This window comes from Lactuca serriola, chromosome 4 (assembly GCF_051521515.1).
Source record: "Lactuca serriola cultivar US96UC23 chromosome 4, Lser_US96UC23_V15, whole genome shotgun sequence".
Classification (NCBI taxonomy): Eukaryota; Viridiplantae; Streptophyta; class Magnoliopsida; order Asterales; family Asteraceae; genus Lactuca; species Lactuca serriola.
Genome location: NC_136411.1, coordinates 71,306,034 through 71,316,401, shown reverse-complemented (window position 1 = coordinate 71,316,401; position 10,368 = coordinate 71,306,034).

Here is a 10,368-nt window from a genome sequence, read left to right as displayed (position 1 = left end):
TCTGGACCCACCACCAGTTGGACCCCATCGTTATCGCCATGTCAACACCACCCTTATTCCTCCGTAACAAAATCTTCTTAAATTATATACGATATACTTTATGATTGTAATAATGATATTTATTAAAAATAATCGCAAAATAAAAATTCCAAAAATGACTTATAAATTATCATTATTGAGTTTTTTAATAAAAAAATATCTTTATTTTATGGTTTTTAATAAATAAATATAAGATTTCTCCTTAAACTTTACTTTTGTTAACGAAAAAGCCATTTTGTTGCAATTTAACCCTTACAACCAGTTCTAACCGACTACAAGAGTTATTTGGCAAGTGTTTACTAGTTTTAATGATTAAATTAAAAAAAAGGTGATGTTTTTATACATAGAGCCAAAATATAAAGATTTGTTTTTATTTTTATAGATTTCTCTGTTTTTAACATTAAATAGCTTTTAACCCAACGATTTTAGGTGTTTTCTTCCTCCTTAAAGTTGAGGGTTCAAGTCCGTAGTAGACATATATATTATTAAGAGTAGTTTAGGAGTAATTAAATTTACTTTGAGAATAAAATGGTATTTTACAATAAATACCAAAAGAATATCTTATCTACATCATCCTTTTTTTGTGATTAACTCCATAAATTATTACTCCTTCCTTCCAAAAACAAACTTTTGACTTACAAATATTGTAATCACTTATAGTTCTTCCTCATATTAAAAATTAAAAAAAAATAAAATAAATTGCGATCATACTAATTATTTTTGTAATTATTATAAACAAAATAAACACATACATTTTAAATTTTACGTCTTTCGGAGAGAGATGTAATCATTACTTGAATAATGTAAAACATGCATGTCAATTTTCTTTTGAAATTATTAGTTTTGGTTGCTACTTGATAAAGGCGTATGAAATATCAAAATTAGTCGGAGATTAATGTAAAAAAAGAAACATATATATTATTAATATATGGTTTAATTGTAAAATATTATTATCTATCATTATAATTCATTTTAACATATATATATATATATATATATATATATATATATATATATATATATATATATATATATATATCACTGGTAACATCTTTTTATTCTCTAAAAACACTTGAGTGAACATTTTGTATAATATGTTTTTTCTTTCCAAAAAATAATTTATAATAGGAAAAGTTGTACTTTTGTTTGGTGATTTGGTAAAATTATCAATGGAAAATAGAAATAAGTTGGGATGGTGACGGTAAAGGGGAAACGAGGAAAAGCATAAAAATAAATTTCTAAGAAAAGGGGTTCATGGAGAAGAGGTCAAAAAGTCAAGCTGTCTCCTGCATGGAAGCTATATTTGATGAAGTTATTATTCTACGTGGGACCTCCAGTGAGATGCATTCATGTGGTCCTTATTTAGAGTTTTCACTAAAACTACTCATATAAATAAATACTTAAATTAATATTTCTTTTTTTTTCTTGAGGGCAGATAACAAAGATAATCACATTCTTGAAAGGTTATAAATAAATTGATATTTTTGGGAATAATTATTGATTTTATAACAAATCAATTACCAATATATATATATATATATATATATATATATATATATATATATATATATATATATATATATATATATATATATATATATATATAATATGATCCATTAGATTTAAACGAAATGCACAATAAGTAACTTTAAGGGTAAAATAAGTAATTAGAAAATTATAATAAATAAAAATATGATTTTATTGATGAAGGGTTACATATATTAACACCGTTACCAAATATCAATGTTGTCATGAAGCACATTTTCTTGTTTTGTGTATTAGTGTTCATTGTAAACTTTTGGAATATGTAAAATAACATGAAATATAAATTTTAAATAAAAGCTTTTTAAAACGTTCAAAAGCTATTTGAAGATATTTTTTTAAATACTAGTTTTTATTTAAAATAAAAACTTTAAGCTATTTGAAGACATAATTTTTTTTATTTATTTCAATTTTTTCTTATTAAAAACTAAAAATTTTAAAAGCTCTAAAAAACAATTAGGATTGTGAAGTTCTGTATAGTTACGATTTATTTTTTAAACAAATATTACAAATATTTTGTCAATGGAAAAGGAATTTTGAAACCTAAGTTGAGAAATTATCATTTATTTAGAAATTATAGAATTTTTTTATATTAATAGTTTTGAAAATAACACAAAAGACATTAAGTTTATATCAAAATTCTAATTTGATACTGTTTTTTTAAACGACATTGTGTTTTCTAATTTGTTACAATTCTGACTACTTGATCGGTCAACTCGGTTACCCGGTGACGTGGTATGATGACGTGTCAGTTTTGATAACGTGACATGCTGACATGTCAAAATAGTTTTTTCCTACAAAAGACACTAAATTTTCACTTTTTTCGATTTGACACTAAGTTTATTTTTTTTTCAATGACACTTTATTTTTTGTTGTATATCGAACATTATTTTTCCAATTTTGTTCAATGTTGACTATTTTCCATTTGAAACTGCATAATATTTTTAAATACATTTTAAACTGTAGAAATATATTTTTTCATTTAAAAACCATATTTTTGTACAAATACATTTTTACATTCAAACTATAATGTTATGTATAAATATGTATCAGCTATATAAAAACAGTATTTTATATTAAATACACAACTTTAAAATAAGCATGGAGGTTTGGAGGCGTGTAGTCTATCAATGCCCAGAAGTCAGGTTTGCAACCACATGAAATTTTTACATCTAATATCATATTTATAATATTATTAGGAGCATTTTGAAGCTCATGGTATGATTCTTAAATGCTACAATGACTTAATTTGAATGACCGTTTAAATATTGAATGAGAATTTAAATATTCTACAGGTATGTTGTAACACCCAGTTTCTAGAACGGATTGTGTAAAGATTTAAGGGGTCAAAGGCTTTGTTTTTAGGTAAAACTAGGTGTCACGACGTGACCATAGAGAGGTCACGATGTGACAAGAGATTAAATGAGAAAGCTCATTTAGACTGAGTTCACGATGTGAGCAGCAGGAGCTCACGACGTGAGCAGTTGGAGCTCATGACGCGAGATGCGCTGCAGCACAAGACCATGATCTTTTAGGGTTTCCTTCATATTTAATCCCTGTAAACTTTCTTTTAGGGTTCCTCAACAACCTCCTTCTCCCTAAGCATAGAAAAATGATGGGTTTTAGGCATAAGAAAAAAAACTTAAAATTCTTAAGTGTGCATGCAACCTAAAACAAGATCTATGTTTTCACAATTAAACCTATAACTAAGAATACTAACATAAGAACCCTAGAAACCCTAGGTATTTTTCAAAAATCACAAGAAAGGCTTTAGTATTACATACATTATAGTTATTATAGCAAATAACAATTATCCTTAACTTGTAGAAGTTTTGGAAGCAAGCACCATAAATGTCGTGCCTCTAGTGGTTTACACCCAAGCTAGCAATAAGGAGATTATGGAGAGTGGAGGAGGAAGACTTAGAATTTCGGCTCTCTCTTAGCGAATGAGTGGCCGAAAATGCTAGGGCTAGTAGTCCTTATATAGTGTAACTAGGAAACCCTAGATAAGCCCAAAACCAATATAATAATATTATCTTGAATCGGTAATTATCTAGCTTCCTAATTATCCTCCAAGGATAATTCCAGAAACCCTAAAGATCTCTAAAAACCATCCACCCTCCTGGTGGAAGGTTCTGGAGCCTTTTGTTCTACTATTGAACAATTGCACTTTAGACCCCGCACTTTTAATTGATTCAATTAATCCCGAAATTAATTCCAATTAATTTTTAATTAATTATTAATTAATTATTAATTAAATAGTACTATTTCTAATTAATATGTTATTCTCATAATATATTAACAAATTATTTATTTCAATTTATTAATCAAATAATAAATCAACATCTATCTCTAAAAATCATCTTGTCTAATTGCTAGGTTTGAGGGCAACCCAAAAGGACTGTGCTACTATCAATTCAAGTTTATACCAATTATAGTTATCAGCTTAGACAACTAATCCAACATTCTCCTACTTAGATAAGTCTGTAATTATGATTGTCAGTATTACTTCCGAACTGATCAGTAAATTGTAGCTTCCAAAAGCCGTTGCTGAACTCAAAAGCCATTATCGAAACTCTGACCCAGTCAGTTACGGGTACTAAGATAAGTGATCATATAATCCTCCGTTTTGTAAGGTATCATTTGGACATGAGACATCAAACAAAATTAATCTCATTGTCCAATACTTTGTTTCCCGATTTCTGATTTGTAATGACATAGAACTTCTAATCGAACACATCAATTTAGTCCTGGTCGGGCTCGACACTATAAGTCAACAAAAAATCACCCAGGGGCCCAAAGATACCGCTTTTCCCATTAGGGAAAAAGGAACGAATAAACTTTGCTAGGTTTGAGGGCAATAAATTATTTCATAATATATTAATAAATTATTTATTTCAATTTATTAATCAAATAATAAATCATTCTCTCTCTCTAAAAATATATTGTCTTGTTATGTTTGAGGGCAACCCAAAAGGAGTGTGCTACCATAAATTCAAGTTTATACTAATTATAGCTTTGGGCTTAGACACCTAATCCAACACTTATATGCTTTCACTATTTACTCATCAAATCATGCACAACAACATGTTTTATAACATCAAGTTACTGATGCGTTTACGTATCATCAACACACAACTGACTTGTAAACCATAACTCATATATCTTTGTTTTAAGATTATAAGATGTTATCGTCTCATAATTACTTGTGATAAATTCCACGAAGTAATTCTTTGAGCTTGGGTTAATAGAATACTTAAATCTCCATTTCAAAGTACTCATGGACATTGTAGCAATACCATTGCTATGTATAAAGCTCTTTAGACAATCTACAACTCAATTCAAGACAATCTTAATTCACTGCTTACTTTTAAAAGTATGATCGACTATGGAGTTTAAATAATCAAATTATTCAGAAAGTAAAACATGCAAAATGAAACACAAGAATAAACCATTAACAAAAGGTAGTAAAAAACTGATAAATAATTCTCTATTATTTAATCACCAAAAGTCAATTACATTTCCTTTGTCAAAAGTTTCAAACTAGCTATCTAACTATTAAAACTAATAACATCTCTCAGACCAATGCTCCTAGCATGCTAAATGTGTTTAGGCCTACTCAGACCTTTTGTGATTGGATCTGTAGGATTCTGTTCAGATGATACCCTCTTCACTATGAGGCGACCTTCTTCTTCTCTATGTCTGATGAAATGGTATTTTCTATCGATATATCTTGATCTGCCATGATCTCTTGGTTCCTTTTGTTAGGTTTTGAGCACTATAACACTCCTATGGTGCACATGCATCCCTAGATGCTTTGGATCTAAGTTTTCTCTAATTATACATGCAACTTCAATTTTCCAAAGCATACATCCTAACTAGCATACAATTAAGGATATACAACATAAAAACCATGTTAGATGAATACCTCTAGATGTAACTTGTAGTTCTTGGACTTTGAAAGCTTTAGCGTCTCAAATGTGATGCCTTTAATGTGTCACAAACACCAAATGCAAAGGAGACATATAAGAAGTGGCTAGGTAGCTCAAAATCAGTTATGACTCTTCTTAGAATGCATGGATGCCGATTTTAGTGACTATGGGGTTGCTTTTATATTGTGGCAAAGCTTAGGGTTTCATCCATGCAAACTCTAATTCACCATGACCCTTCATATCTCTTAGTTTACATGGGTTAAACATATATATTTTATCATATATGTTTATGCCACCCAAATCAACCATGGATCATTAGCCCAACTATAAGTATTACTGATTTACTTGATCAGTCCTCGTATATTTAATCAATCTCTTTTGATCACTAAATTAATTCCAAATTAATTCTTTATCAATACTAATTAAATAATATGATTTCTCAATTAATATATTATACTTATAATATATTAATAAATCACAAATAACCTCTTCTCAAAAAGTCCATCCTATCAAATTGCTCTGGTGAAGGCAACCCAAAAGGACTATGGGCTTAGACACCTAATCCAACACCTTTGTCAAGGAAACCGCTCCTTCACTGTCACAAAAAATTTCCATTGGCTCCTTGATGGTTAGCACAACTCCAAGATCTCCGATGAAATTTTTCAACGGAATGACCTTATTTGATGCTTCTCTTCCATTATGTACTCTGATTCGCAGGTAGAATCAGCCACTAGCTCTTTCTTGGAACTCTTCCAAGTAACTGCTCCTCTGTTAAGGTAAACACCCAACCAGATTGAGAATGGAAGTTGTCTCTGTCTATTTGAAAGCTGGCGTGTCTATACCCAGTTACTATTAATGTGTCACTACCACCAAGTACTAGGACCCAGTCCTTAGTCCTTCGTAGGTACTTGAGAATATTCTTAATTGATATCCAGTGAGCTTTATCTGGATTTCCCTGATAACGACTGACCATGCTCAAAGCAAAGGACATATCAGAGCGAGTACATGTCATAGCATACATGATAGATCCAATGGCGGAAGCGTATGGAACTTTATTCATTTATGATATCTCTGCATTGGTACTCGGACTTTGAGTCTTACTCAGATTGGTATTACTCTGGATGGGAAGTGCTCATTTCTTGTAATTTTCTATACTAAAATGTTTTAGCACCTTTTCCAAGTATGTACTTTAACTAGGTCCAATTAGTCTTTTATTGCTGTCTCTTAGAATTCTTATCCCCAGAATATAAGCAGCCTCTCCTAGACCCTTCATAGCGAAACACTTTCCTAGCAAAGACTTAACCTCTTGTAAAGTTGGAATATTGTTTTCTCTAAGAAGTATGCCATCAATGTACAATACTAGGAAGGTTAATATGCTCCCAATAACTTTGACATACAAACAGGACTCATCTTCACTTCTAGAGAAGCCAAACTCTTTGACCTTCTCGTTGAAACAAAGATTCCATTTGTGACAAGCTTGTTTCAACCCATAGATGGATTTCTCAAGATTGCTGTGACAACCCATAAATTCCTATCTGTAAAGACAAGCCAATCAATCAAAAGTCATACTTGTTTCTGCTATCTTCTAAGCATAGTTAAGGGTCTATTTGAGTGTTCTAATCCTAGTACATTCAAGGATGGTGTGTAGGGATGTGTTAGCTAAAGTTAATTGAGTTGAAAAAGAGCCAGAAACTCCATCACAAGAAGTTTACGACCGTAAACTCTTGGCAGCCGTGAACCCCTCCCCTACATATAACGATTTCCTTCATTTCTTCATCATTCCTCACATCTTCAAGGCTGAAACTCATTTCTCTCTCAAGTATCATCAAGAACACTTCCATTTCTCTTTAATATTGTAAGTGATTCTTCCATTGTATCTTAATATCCTTCTTGATCTTATGAAACCCTTTGATTTCATCCATGAACTCTTTTGGGTTAGATCTTCAAATCTTCATCTTTTCGCCAAGAACAACAAGAACACACACTTGTTTCTTGAGTCGTGAACACCCTAAAGACCTTCAAAGTGTGAGTATCTCTTCTATCATCTACTTATCCATAAGAAACACTTGATTCCTAGCCATGAAACAATCAATTAGTGCATAATCTTCAAGAGTTTACGGCCGTAAACTCTTCCTTTGGCCATAAACCCTTCATAAGATGTTGATTTTGGTCGTGAACCTTCTTAAGACCAAGAATAGGACCACAACCACTTCATAGAATCAAGTTTGGGCCGTAAACACATAATGTGCTCTGGCTGTAAACTCTACCTTGGTCATAAACACACTTTGTGTGGCTGTGAACTCCCTTTAATCAATCACATGTGATTGTAACACTTCATTTCAAGTGTTTCCTAGTCGCCAAGGTTGTTTCCCTTCATGTTAGTGGTGTTAAATTACTAATTATATACATATATGTATCAATATATGTCAATTAGGACTCGTTTGTGCCTTAGGACTTCATTTGTAGAACTTCTCATCCTTACTTGAATCTTCAATTGAATCACCCACATAAGGTGAATTTATACCCCTATAATCAATCTTTTAAATGTTTTTAAATGCTTTTAAGGGGGGGGGGGGGGAATACAAGTTGAACATATTGATATTGTGTAAATGTTTATTTGTGATAACCATCACATTAAACGATTTCTTATGCTTTTATAAGTGATCGAACCAATCCAAAAACTCTTTTAAGTTATGTTACATTTGTAATTTTATGGAAAGCATAGAATTCAGGTGGAATTTAACTCTACTGGAATGCCTAAAAGGTAATGAATTGTCAACTGGTTCAACTGGAATCTCTTCCTCTGGTTGAACCCTAGCGTCTTCAGAGGTTCCTTCATCATTTGATTCTTGAATCTCTTCAAGGTTAATGGTACTCCCACTATCCTCTTTTCATATGAGCTCTCTCTTGCGAAAGACTCCTCTTAGTGCTACAAAGACCACGTTCTCACTAGGTCTGTAGAACAAATATCCAAAGGACTTCTGTGGGTAACCGATGAAAATACATATTTCACGTTGAGGTTCAAGCTTGTCGTGAGTCTCTCGTCTAACGAAAGCTTCCCAACCCAAACGTTGATATATTCTAACAAGGGAACCTTCTATGTCCACATTTCGTGAGGTGTTTTGACAACCTTCTTAGTTTGGACAAGATTAAGAATATGGGCGGCAGTCTCTAAGTCATACCCCAAAACAAAATTGGAAGAGAAGCTCGACTCATCATGGAACAAACTATGTCCAACAAGGTTGGTGTAACGCCCGTAGATCCGGGCTAATCAATTTAGAGACGATAAGCATCAAAAATGATTTTTTATGGAAGATTATTTAGTAGGATCAATCTTAACTAAGTTATAGTATATGCTACAAGGATTTCATACATATAAAGAATGTCGAAATCCGAGTTATAACGAAGAAGTTATGACCTGTCGAAGTTTCGCGACAGAACCGGCACGACACAGCGTGACGTAAAAAGTGAATTTACGTTAGAGCGATATTTGGCCTTAGCAATCTAAATGAAAGTCGTAGAATACGTTAAACTGCGAGTGTGCATAAAAAGAACGTCTAAATCTGACTTCGTATGAGGAAGTTATGATTTTTCCAAGTTTCGGCTTAGCAGTGTACAGCCTGAAGTTCGAATATGAGATTGAGCGATATTTAGCCGAAACAATCTAAATGAGAATTGAAGATCTCATCGATAGTAGTGCAACGACGAAAAGACAGATGAAAAAGGACGTCAGACGAAGGAGTTATGATTTTCTAATGGAGTTTTCCTGTCCCGGCCTACTAAAAATAATATAATAAAATATATTAAAAATAAGATCAAAATTTGCCGACGAATTCTAAAAGAGAGTTGTAGAGCATAATCTCACCTACGCATGCATATAAAGAACGTCAAAAACAGAGCTCGTATGCGAAATATATGAATTTTTGAAGTTCGGGGCACGAAATCCGACCATGTGTCAGAACTCATGACTTGAACACTGTGTTCACGACGTTAACCCTGAAAAACATCACCTAGACTCTGTTAGACCCCACTTGTGATGACGCATGTAGTGACGATCAAGCCCCACAACGTGAGCATTAGAAACTCACGAGGTGAGTGCTGAAAAATCACCCTATAAATAGAAATCGAGGGTCAACCGATTTTGGTTGCTCCTTCTCATCTCTCTCACTCCCGATACCCTCTCTAAGCCCTATTTTATACCCCCGAAGCCCCGATATCATCCCGATACCCGAAGCGAGTCTCGAAGCCCGAAGATCCCGAGAAGAAAAGAGTTTCCGAGCCGAAGCTCTGCCCACGAAAAGCCCGGTGTGTGAAGATATCCCAGTTTCATCAGAGAATTTCTACTGGACGAACCGTAGTGCTGTCCGAGCATCGTCTAATCAAGTGAGTGTGTAGTTACTTTCTTCTATTGCATAGATATGAAGTATTTGCTATGAAATACGTGCTATGTGTTTATACGTTGTTTGTTTACTTGAGATGATTGTTGAATGAATGTTTTATACAGATTTTTAAATGATTTAAACTATATATGTGATTTATATCTACAAATATGTTGGGTAGAACATGGGTAGATGAAATAGTTGGTGTTTGAGGAAAGATTAGTTTGAGAATGAGATGAAAGATGATATAAATCATGAGATGAGGGTGACAGGTGAAAAATGAGTGAAACCTTTACCCAAACGATGCCCCCCGGTCATTCAGCAGAGTATGGATGACAACCACGGAGTATTCTAGACAGTCATGTGGAACACTAGCAAGATCGTAACTTGTTGGTGTTGTGGACTTGATGTTCACCGGTGTACTCTAAAAACCCATTGATATGTATTGCTAGAGAAGTCTCGGAACCAATATTGTT